Here is a 12,618-nt window from a genome sequence, read left to right as displayed (position 1 = left end):
GATAGCGAGGCGAGGTTACGATAGTGTGGCTCATGCATAGTTTAAATGAAATTAGGGAATGGCCTGCGATGGCACCTGACTGGGGTAGTATAACTACCTTCTCCATGTCTACACCGTATGGCAGTACTAAGTCAAGCGTATGTTTACATTTACATTTACAGCATTTAGCAGTACGCTGTTATCCAGAGCGACTTACAAAAGTGCTTTGTCATTTACTCATAGAATATATCCTAGTACAGTACAGTAGGTTAGAGTCCAACATACCAGTGAACTAGAATACTGTAGAATACTGGGATCAATGCTGATACCTAGAAGTACAAAACACATAAGGTCTATCTTAAACAATGATAAGTGCAATAAACAATAAGTGATAGAGTTTGTTAATCAACATCATTGTAATAAACAATACCCTACAATAAGTACTAATTTAGTCAGTCAATATGAGAGCAGGGTAAGTATGTCCACCAGAGTGTGTGGGTTCTCTTTGTACATTGAAACCAATTGATTCTAATATAGAACTAAAGGCCAAGTTCAGAGGGTGTTGGGCACTATCAAAGTGAATATTGAAATCACCAACAATAATGGCACTTTCTACTAGAGCAGATCCCTCTCAGTATCTACAGCTAGACAAAACGCACCTGCCACCTTGTGGTCAGTTGAAGTATTTGCTAGTGATTCTAGACAGGTTTTCCAAGTGGACTAAGGCGTTTCCTTGTTCTAAGGAAGATGCCCGCGCTGTGGTTAAAATCCTAGCCAAGGAGATAATACCGAGGTACGGTGCGCCTCGGGTAATAGATTCAGATCAGGGACCCTGTTTCATTTCTATGGTAACTCAGAAACTATGCACCTACCTAACTATTGACTGGAAGTTTCACATCCCTTACCATCCTCAGTCATCTGGCATTGTTGACAAAATGAATTATACATTGAAACAAAGGCCATGATGGAAAACAGGAAATAAATGGATAGATCTTGTCCTTCCTAGGTCTTCCTAAGTTCAAGACTGTTAACTCAATACACACTTTAAAACACTCAATACACAATTTAATTTTTTAATAATACTTGTTCAGGTTCCACTATTGTTCTCCAAACCATACATTATTCAATGTATGCATATTAATATTCAATACTTACACCAACCGGTTCTTGGTACCATTATGTTCAACCTGAGCTACTTGCATTTTATTTAAAAGGCGATCCTCTTCCATATCACCGGATGCCCATATTGCTTTTATTACCTCAATCTACTGCCAGCAGTGTTGTGTGAGATCAGAATGATGCCCAGTGCCACCACCAAATTGTCACTATTTGAGGTCGTTTTTGGTAGACCATTTACCACCCCATGGGTCAGAGGTAACCCAGGTGTTTCTCAGTCAGGTGACACAGCCATAGCTGATGACTGACAGACAAATCCTCTAAGACTTGGCTTGCGTTGCTTTGGTGTTACAGGAAAGGTTTGAAGCCCTTGTTTTTGTCTGTCTGGCATTCAGATTTCCTGAGCAGCCATGTTGTGGTTCCTAATTAGGAACATGTTCCAGCCTACTCCATGCAAGCTGGAGCACTGGATCCACTCTTTAAATGTGCCTTTTTAAGGTGACGGCTTATAAAAGTCATCTCTGATTATTTTTTTTGTTGTTAGCTTTTTAATCTGTCAAGTCTGTAATTTTCCAGATTTATATCCATTAAAAAAACAGATGCTCTAAAGGGAGGGGGTGGACTCCTTCAGTGGTACAGCAGAAGTTGATAACTTCAAAATCATTTACAGCAGCTTCAACCTTGTACTAACAGAACAAATACGGACACAGCATTAACTAAACTATGGCCTGAGTGATTTAAGTAATTAGTGAAACTGGCACAGCACCACCAACCGTTTATTAAAGAAAACGTGTATGACACATGATTATCTTAATTCTTTTAATTAAAATAGTCCCTTGCAAGGCATATTATTCAATTATGTTCAAAGAGGTACATAGAGCATGCTGGCAAAACCGAACCGTTGAAGATACTACAGGAAATAAGAAATTTCCATAATGTGAATGAAACATTTATTTAAATGTATTGAATATTGCACATCTCAGAGCCTCCAGAGGTGGAAAAGACCAGGCCAGGTGAGCCATAGGTTGAATTGGACCCCGAATCCGAGGGCCAGGGTGTCCCCACCCGAATCCGAGGGCCAGGGCTCCCGCCAGACGCATGACGCTCGAATTTGATCTTCTTGAAGCAATTAACTAGAGTTAATTGAAAGCGGAAGAGGATGCCTGGAGCTGCGATGCCATACCTTTAGGGAAAGATGAAAAAAGGAACACGAATCAAATAAATGAGACTGTTTGTTCTTCGAGGCTGAATGGGATGTGCCATAATAACCTTCAATTACTATATTGGTGTCCAAGCTGAAATTCAACTTGATTACAACAGCCCCAAGCCATGCAGATCTAGTTATGGCCTTTATTCAAAATTAAAACTAAAACAGAAGTAGATTTTAAAAAACACAACCACAATTCTGTGATTTATCTAATGCCAGCTAGTTAAATTCATCACTTACTCTCTGTTGATTTTCCCACCCTTAATCTTGCAGAAAGAAGGCTCAAGAAAATCAAGCGGATGTAAATCACAATCTTCCATGTTGTTTTGCCTCCACATCACCCTGAAAGCGCTTTATTTAAATAATTTAGCTCTGCTCAATTTCAGCTTGATTACAATAGCCGCAAGCCATGCAGATCTAGTTATGGGCTTTATTCAAAATTAAAGCTAAAATAGAAGTAGATTTTAAAAAACACAACCACTATAGTAATTAACCTGCAAAATGTGTTCTTAATCTGTTGATTGCAACTGTCAAACATTTTTAAAAATGTGTTGAATATTACCCAAGTCACAGCCTACAGAGGTGGAAAAGACCAGGCCAGGTGAACCATAGAACAAGTTGAACCCTGAATCCGAGGGCCAGGGCGACCCCGCCCGAACCCGAGGGCCAGGGCTCCCGCCAGACGCGGGATTCTCAAATTTGACCTTCTTGGAGAGGGAGATCCCACTGGAAGAAACTGAAGGGGAAGAGAATATAACTTTAGCGAAAGATGAAAACTGACCACTAACCAAACGAATGAGAGAGATTGTTCTTTGAGGCTGAATATGATGTGTCATAATAACCATTAATTACTATAAAGGTGTCCAAGCTGAAATTCAACTTAATTACAATAGCTAGCCAGCAGCCAAGATAAAAGGTCACATGTCACACAATTTAAGCTTCCCTTTATACGAAAGAACTGCAGTATTTTAAATTTGCCACATCGTTGGCGGACAGGTACCTAGCCATAGTAGCTAATTATCCTAGCTAGTTCACACTTCATTCTCCCCCAAATGATCCCATTATCGACAGGTATCCGTGCTTAGACATGAAGACAGTTCAGCGACCGAGGACTGACATGCAGCTGTCACAGCTCTTTTAGAGCAATCCGATCGTTAGCGAGCCAATGCTAGATAATAACGTTAATTGCAGCTACAGCAAATAGTTGGCAGTTAATCTGCAAGTTAACTAACGTGCTCCATCGCCATGAAAATTAGAATCTGTTGCCGCAAGAGATGTGCATAAGTAATGTGTGAACTAGCTAAGTTAACCATCTCAAATAGACAGCTTGTCTGTTAGCTAACCTAGCTAGAGAGCCCAATGTTACCTGAGTCGTTGAATTCAAGTCCGACTTGACACGTTAGCCTTTCCCGTTAGGCCTCATCGTCTTTTTAAACAAAATTCGCATACTATTCATAAAATCCATATAGAGCAACTTTTATGGATGATCTGCACAGTGAAGCTGCATTATTTCTGTTATAATACGGACACGGCAGCATTTTCACGGCATGTTTTCTTAATCTGTTTATTGCAACTGTCAACACATACGAATGATTAATAATTAATGTAAACTGTTATGCAGCGAATTAAAGATACTATATTTTCCTGTTTCCCTAGAAATAATCCAAACTGCAGTGTCTGCTTGTTTATGCTGAAACACGCTTAAGTGCGTATAATTTTTGTGGATTCCACATATACATTAAAAGGAAAATGTTGCCCAATCATGTCAGAAATAGCAAAACAAAAAAACACAGGCTCCGAGTTACTGAAAGAGAAGTACGCGATGAGGTCCTGGTAGAGCAGAGGCACAGGTTGGTCATACGTGTTTATAAGGGGTTTAATTTAAGCAAAATCCTCATCACACACCCAAGAAGTCAAAGCCTGCAAAATCCCCAAGCAGCAAGACCATCAAGTTAGCACTGGCTGAAGCAAAAATAGTGCTGTGTCCTGCTCTGTGGCTCATCCACTCTACCAGTCTCTTAGTATTGGGCTTAGTGTGCTTAATTCATCTTGATGTCCTAACTGACATTCAAAAAGAAATGGACATGAGAAGACAGTGTAGGAGTTCAAATTTGAATTGGCTTGAAATGTAGGCTGAAGTGCTCTTCTGCAGCTGAGCAGCTCATTTTCTGCTGAGCATCTTCACAGCCCTTACAAGGAGCGCATGAAAATGATGGAGGGGACAAGAAAAATCAGAATAATGCTTTAAGGACTGGACACATTTACAGCTTCTCACACCAAACAAAGTACTCCAAGGTAAAAAGTTCATCAAAGTAAAACATGTTTCATCCATCTTTCTGTGAACTGATATTTTAATGACTGACAGACAAATCCTCCAAGACTTGGCTTGGGATGCTTTGGTGTACAGGAGAGGTTTGAACCCCTTTCATTAAAGAAAACGTGTATGACTCAGGTGCTAGGGTATTATCAGAATGTAATTTATTCCAAATGTAAACACATGATTCTATTAATTAGAGATTCCCTTATAAGGAATATTATTCAATAATGTTCATAGAGGTACAAAAAAAAAAAAACAAACAAACAAACAACAAAACCCTACTGGGTCTGGAAAAGAACATCTTTATCAATAAAAAGTATCAAATGACCTGAACACAGTTGTACCACCATTACAAACTCCTTGCTTGAGTCTGCATGTATACATGTATGATAGTAACATATCAGCCAATGAATGATGGACTCGAGTTTGTACTCGAGGAAAGAAAGAAAAAACCTCACTCTTGACAGAACAGAATTTGTCGTATCAAAAGTCTTTGCAATATGCAACTCTTTGTACATGTAATTCATGCATTGGCTTAGCCACTCACGCATACATAGCATTTGTGCATACATAGCATTCTGCATGTTAATGAGATTTTCACATGCATTTCCACTACAGAGTGTCCAAGACATCCTCAATCAAGAGCTTTGTCCATATTTCTACACGCCAAGTAAACCAGGTAAAGACAGCAGGATTACACAACTACCTGTTAATTTGTCCATTCTGTTTTGTAACAGTTTGACTATGCTATGTACCAAAACATAACCAAACCACCAGGAAAGTACTTATACCTGCAGTGATAAGTCAGCAGGTTTAATTGTTAGTCATATTATTTTCTGTCTCTCCCTCCACCCAGAACTAGGGAGATGTCTGCCTAGCTTTGACTGGCAGGACGTTCCTCCAGACTTCTCTCTCCCTGGATTCGCTTCCGTTTATGAAACAGTCGAGCACATAAAGGGATATATGGAGTAATCCTTCACACACACTCACACACACATTTCACTCTCAAGCTACTACACATATGCCAATCATCAGGACTATATTGTTTTTATTTCCACTGTGATGTTTCTGTCTCCTCTAGTGGAGGGTCTGGAGCGTAATGACGGCACCGTGCAGAGACCATACCACATGCCCAGGTCTCTGTGGCAAATCCTCCACAAGAGAGACAGCTTTCTCCCTTAATGAATAAACCATCCAGCATATATTTGAGTCTTTTTTCTGTTGTTGTAACTGTAAAACTGTTCTCAACAGCATTTCGACCACTGTTTTGTTCAAAAGAGATCTGACGGGGCGGCCTCTGGACTGATCCAGTTTTGACCGAACGGCAGACACACACTGGATGTTCTGGCAAACATTTACATATCTGGCTGGACCTTAACCATGTTGCTCTGTTTATTTGATACGCCTACTCTTTTCATATACCGCACTGCTTATTGTGTAGGAGTAGGCTTGCTCCTAAATGTGGAGTATATGAGAGGCTTAAGGGGAAGTTGATATATTTAATTGAGTTTTAGTTCTTTGCCAACCTCTCTCATTATGTGTGAAAGATCACATTTCATGGGATGCTACAATATATTTATTTTAATTCCTGAGTGTAATAATGTCAAGATTGGCCACCCTCCTGGACTCCCTGTTTCCGTGGTTTCACGTCTTGCGCTGCAGGCCGCTCCCCCCTGCAGCGTTGGTCAAGACGGGTAGACGCTTACCTGGGATCTCGTCGTTATCAAAATAAACGTGAACCTACTTCTTCCAGGAACGACGAGATGCCCGTGTACAGGCAGCCACGACCAAGGCACACAGCAGGGTTTAAATACATGAACTAGAAACGAGGGACAGGTGTACGCAATCAGTGTGAGGACAAAATGAAACCGTGGAACGGAACAAAACACAAGACATGGAAAACACGGAACATGGAAGGGACTGATCGTGACAATCAGCATAGATTATTTAACACAAAGATTCAGAACTGCTGGTGCTGTGTATTTAATCATCTAATATAGACACCAGTACCTCCACTAAAGCCTGCCATAATGATATCAACATCAAATGCAAAAAAAGTAATTTTGTTTCCAATAGTGAATCTAACACCAAAAAAAATGCCAAACAAATAAAACGTGATGATGGACATGCGCCTCTTTAAAGGATTTTCTCAATAAATATATGTAGAATTTATGACTATAACAGAAAACAGCAAAGAGAAAAATGCAAGAATGCATATGGCGAAGGACGTATGGCAAGTATGGCAAATTCCTCCTAAATGTCTATTTGGTTCCATCAATGCAATATTTGAAGCTCTATGAAATAAACAAACCAAATTGTTATCAGAACACTCCACTATATTCATGAAAAACACTCTCATGTACTCATGTTTTCTGTATGGATTTAGCCACTCCTGCTGCATGTTGGGTGTCTTTTTTCCATGTTGTCTAGCTGTGTGCTCACATGCATGAGTACTTGTCTCTCTCCCCCTTTCTTAGCTCACACTCTGATTCCAGTTTTCGAGTGCAAAATACAATCCTTGCTGTCACGTAGGAACCCAAACCAGGCGAAACTCTCTCTCCTGGGGGCTACGTGTTGACATACAAGCCGACAGCAGGGCCCAAACTTCGGGAATTAAACTTTAACAAGCTTGCCTCTCTAGGTAACTCAACCAGCGAGTAGGCTTAGTTAAAATAACAGCTTTAGTGAGCAAGGCTCCGATGAATAACGCAAGTTATGATGGCCATTCACACTCCAGACACATTTTTTCGTAACTCAACAACGACTACTAAGTTCTTTCAAACTTCTCAGTAAGGAATTCAAATCTGAAAAAGGACGTTCAAGAATAGTTTTGAGATGTCATTCACCTGGTTCTGAAAACTTGACTTGTAGAGTAACATACCATGCTGATGAGGTTACAGTGTCAAGTGTGAATGTGTGGAAGCTTGACTTGGAAAAAAGACAATGAATTGGCCATCAAGTCTACAACAAAAGCATGCCAGCTAACATTGGTACTCACCCCAACCTGCCTTTGCACTGTGCAATTCCAGCAGTCTTAAACATTGTTTTGCATTTCAAACTGTACAAGACGATGCATCTGAAACCTTGACCAAACTCCATGGCACAGTGCTCCATCGATAGTTGTTCTCAATATTGGACTACATGATACAGATTTTCTGGAAACTATCATGCTAGATCATTAAGATATTGTGCTTTTGTCACAACAAATGTGAAATCAAAAAGGCATTCTATCTGCTGCCACAACTGCACAAAATATTTTTGTGTCCCACATACTTCATGCTCATTTCGCTATACCGCTGTTATTTGTAGTTGGCATGTGAGCTATGGCAGGCTGTTCCCTATTGGTTGTTTTTATACGCGTGTTGCGTATATGTGTACTGCGAGATTTTAGAGCAAAATTTCTGACACTGCATGAGGAGACATGAGATGCCCAGTCCAACATTTCAGTAAAAAAAAAAAAAAAAAAAAAGTCAATCATTCATATTTTGAAGCACTATAGACTTTTTATGGTCTGAAGCTATAGTGGAATGGTTTTCCAGGCTGGAGGAGGTATGAAGTAAAAACACGGACTCGATCATCTCCACGTGTGGACTCTGTGTCCAGCAGGGCCTCTCCAGGAGCCTGGATAGTGACCGATTTGTCCCCTCTGCTGTCCCTGCTCTTAGAGCGGTGCCTGTCTCTCCGATCCCTGAAACACCACCACACACGCATGCGCACACAGATGTATATAAACATTTATATACACAGTATACTCCAAGTTGGTACATAAAGCAACATAAAATGGATAATCGTTAAATAACGATACGGTGGTACCCTCAGTGTTTGCAGTAGTGTACATTCATATTTGTATGTTCTAGACAAAACATCAATGCCCACCCACATTTAGGCAAAAGGGAAGAATGTTGGGAAATGGCATACGCACCTGTGCTTGCGAGAGCTACGGGAATGGGAGGACTTGTAGGAGTAGCCTGAGTACTGTGACTCGTTGTCCATGTCTGGGGCCAGTGCCTGGGGTTTGTGGACCCCAGCTCCGCCTCCTGGAAGGTTTTGTTGCTACGCCCAGTTGAGTTTTGCGCTCTGAGATAGATTTAGAGGATAGAGCCAGCGGCAGCTTCAGCAGTTCAACCTTACTCCTGAGAGAATCTATTTTGAAGGCTGAAGAGGAGGAGGACTAACCTGAGGGAGGAAGAGTAATAAGTATACCTTTAAAGCAAATACCATAATCCAGAGCAACGCATCTCAAAGTGAACACGCTCCCTGTTAATCAAACCAAAGACTGGTGGTGTCAGCACAAAGCTCTATCTGCTCTTAAAGGTGAGCTACAAGAGCCCACAATTTCACTACAATCTATTCTCGTTCAGAATGAACAAGTACATATAAAATCAGAGCAACACCATAATATTTAGAGATCTATAAAGATGTTTTTATATATTTCACTGAATCCATTAATGTCCCAGAACAGTGATAGTATAAAATTGTCACATTTTGAAAATGAACATCTTGAATACACACTGAAAATTGAAACAAAGGTTGTAGTCTTCATCTATTAATTGAACTGTGCAAGAATAATGAACAAACCAGAAAATAGCATTACACACCACTTCACCTTCAAGGTATTAAATGTTTTTCACCCTAAGGAAGCAATTTACAAAAACAGGCTCATCGTTCAACAACTTTGTGAGTCGCTGCTTTCACAATTCTCACACTCACCACAAGGTCTCATCACACACACACACACACACACACACACACACACACACACACACGCACGCACACATTCCCCAGCCATCTCCCATCATCTCCAAGGTTACCAAGCTTGGCTCTTACCAAGGGAATGAATAAGGGGGTACAGGAGCAGTGAACAGTGTGGGGGCTACGTTTCTATGGTTACATGACCTTTAGCCACATAGCCCTATTTCTGGGGAGAGCAAAAATATGTCAGTGAGCTGTTTGTATGTTTACCTGGGTCTGTGTGTGTGTGGTCAGCTCTAAAATAACAGCAGCAACTGTCATTGAAGAAGCTGTTGTGTGTGCCTGATTAGGTACTAAACACATTCTTAAGAATAGTGACTCTTAATCCAATTCCTTTAATGAAGAACCACAACTTTCCTCACTTTCTATTTCTAAATGTCTGTCCCCTTCTCTCTGATTGGCTGTATATGAAGGGAACGCAAACTTTCCTGATTAGGAAGCCAAAAACACAGACCTCCTGTTTCTGCTGTGTCTGTGTGCATGCACTTCTTACTCACGCACTTGTCAGGGATTGTTTACAAAACTGATAATACAGTCAAGGATACCATTTGTCGAGGGCAGACTCCCAACACATGCCACTCATCAATCTCAAATAGGGGCTCTTGGATTCTCTCTCACACACACACACACACACACACACGCTTCTCACAGGAATTGTAAAAACAGTAGGCCTACATTTGAACAGAATAGAATGGGACCATAACCCCATATATTTTATAATAAAGTTTAGAAAAAAAACTCATATATAAAAACATAACTCTCGATGAAAATTAAGAGATCAGTCCCAATCAGTATCTCTACGTTTGACAATGATTTCAATTCCACAGTCTGTTGAATTCCACCATATGTACAGCTCATTGTATTTAATGAGATTCTGATTAGGTGATCAAATCTTATTTAACAAGCAGTGTGAAAAACTGGTGGAGAACACCTCAAGATGCATGAACAAGCTACAATCATAATCTGAGATATTCCACCAAATATTGATTTTTTAACTAATCCCAAATTAAAACATTAGTACCATGAATGTGTTTTCTTTGCATTATTCTGGGGTATGGAAACAATGCATCTCTTTTTTTGACCCATTGTCATTTTGTAGGTGGTTGTAAGCCATCAACAGTGGTCTCAAATTACTTGTCGCCAAGCGACGTAACCAGCTCAGCGGATCATTGTCTGCACAGGGTAAGGCCTAAATGCCTCAGAGTAACAGTGGACAAGAATTGCGGGGGTGGTACTCAGGGCGCCCCCAACACCCACGCAAAGACAGGCCGAGGCTTAGAGGCCTTCATTGAAAAGCTCGAATGCTGGCACTGGACCAAGTTTGGTACAGTAATCTAAATATCCATGATTCTAAGGCAGTTTACGCCGCACCTACATTTAAGAAAAGTTTAAGTTGGTGTTCGATTGTAAATACATAACCAGGACTATCTACATCCCAGCTTTTGCAACAACTTAAGTCGCTGCTTGACACACAGTATCGGTTCTCATTCGCGTTTACTGGAGTTAGGCGAGCTAAGGATTAAATCGTAGCCAAACCTATTTTCCAATGAAGACTGCAATAAGGTATGGTGGAAACAGTTTGCTTCTACTGATACAAGGATTACTGCTGTAAGCATACATTAAAACATGCACTTCAAGCCACCAAAACAATAAACAAGTGAAATGAGTGGAAACATTAAGAATTATTTTACTGAAAAGTATTTGGGTTTAAGAAACAATTTGCTGAGACTCCACACAAAGGAAACGAAAGAAAACCCAGCAGGGTTCATCAATTCATCCATTTTGTTTGCATGTCTGCACTGAGTTCACCGTATTTCAATAACCCTATCCACCAATGTGTCAAGAACTATTAAACTACTGCAGGCTCAGAAAACAGCGATGCGGACAAGACAATGCAACGCTTAAAATGAGTTTTACTTGGATCCAAAAGTTAAAAGGTGAAAAACACAAAGCGAAGACAGGCGGCATTCCCTCAATTCGCTGTGAGGGGAAAAAAGACTGCAACAATTAGGCGACTTGCCTTTCTTTGCGAGGGGCTATGTCCGAATGCTAAGGACCTTGCGGCACAAAGAAAATCCAAGCTCAGGGGTTTTCCAGACTGGAATAAAATGTGCTTTTAAACATCCACGTCGCGAAATTTTGCAAAACACTGCTCAGTTCTATGGAAATAAAGAAAGTAATCCTTAAAAGCAATACGTTACATCTTAAGATAAGTGCAATGTAAAATCCATGATCCGTTCCCAACTCTTCCACTATGCATTCGTTCAATGCCTTGAGCCCCACTGCGTTTATGAATACTATCATTCATCACCGGAACGCTTGCAAATCAGGGCTGTTTGGCTGGAAAACCATCCAAATGAAGAGCGTTAGAGATCATGGAGAGAGCATAAAACACATGCTTTACTTTCCATTATGCCATGCGTAATATTGTTTCACCTAAGGATATAATTTATCCTCACTCTTATACGCTTGAGCAGTTTTAACGCCGCGTTTCTTTACACTCACTATTAGACAACAGGTGTACTCGTCGCACTTTCTTGTCTGTTCCTTTGGCCGTGCACCGACCCTAAACGAAACAATTCCACTCCGTTTTCCCCTGTTTTGCCTGCGGGAACAGCTACTCATCTGTTATTCACAGAAACACATATTTCCGTCTCCTTCATTCAAACTGTGGCTACTACGCCGACTATGCCCCAAGCCAACACTTCTCCTCCCCCATGTTCCTTGTGTCGCTCCGCCGTCCCAAACTCCCGATCCCTTTCCTCAATATTCTACAGGTTATCACTCACCGAATATACAGCTTTCAATCGTTGTTCACCCTATTCTACCATACTACTTCAGACCATAGTTTAGATCATTATTTAACCGCCCGCTTCAGCTTCATTTTTTTTTTTTGTAGAATTGATTCTTTATTGATCGTTGACCGACTGTTATCTGGGTTGCGGGCCAGCTTCAATACAGCAGCGTTGTATTTAGAAAGCGATCCTAGAGAATTAGGACAGCTAACGTAAACTGCATGGCGCAAAAGATGGCCTGTAGTCCTTTGGGTTTTTCTCTGGGATCATTCTCTGATTTGGTATGGTAGGCTATGAGTTTAGTTATTTTTGCCTTAGATTCTGTCAATTCAAGGCTTCTTGTCTGAACCTTGTCTGATCCTCTTCTTTGAGGAGACGGTTGCAGCAATTTGCCGGTTCTTTTCCTTTGTTCCCATTCTTCCAGCCAGTGTTCATTCCTGTACATCCAACTC

This window comes from Electrophorus electricus, chromosome 9, assembly GCF_041902795.1.
Source record: "Electrophorus electricus isolate QZ-2024a chromosome 9, ASM4190279v1, whole genome shotgun sequence".
In the NCBI taxonomy this organism is placed as follows: domain Eukaryota; kingdom Metazoa; phylum Chordata; class Actinopteri; order Gymnotiformes; family Gymnotidae; genus Electrophorus; species Electrophorus electricus.
Note: the sequence above shows the minus strand (reverse complement) of the source record.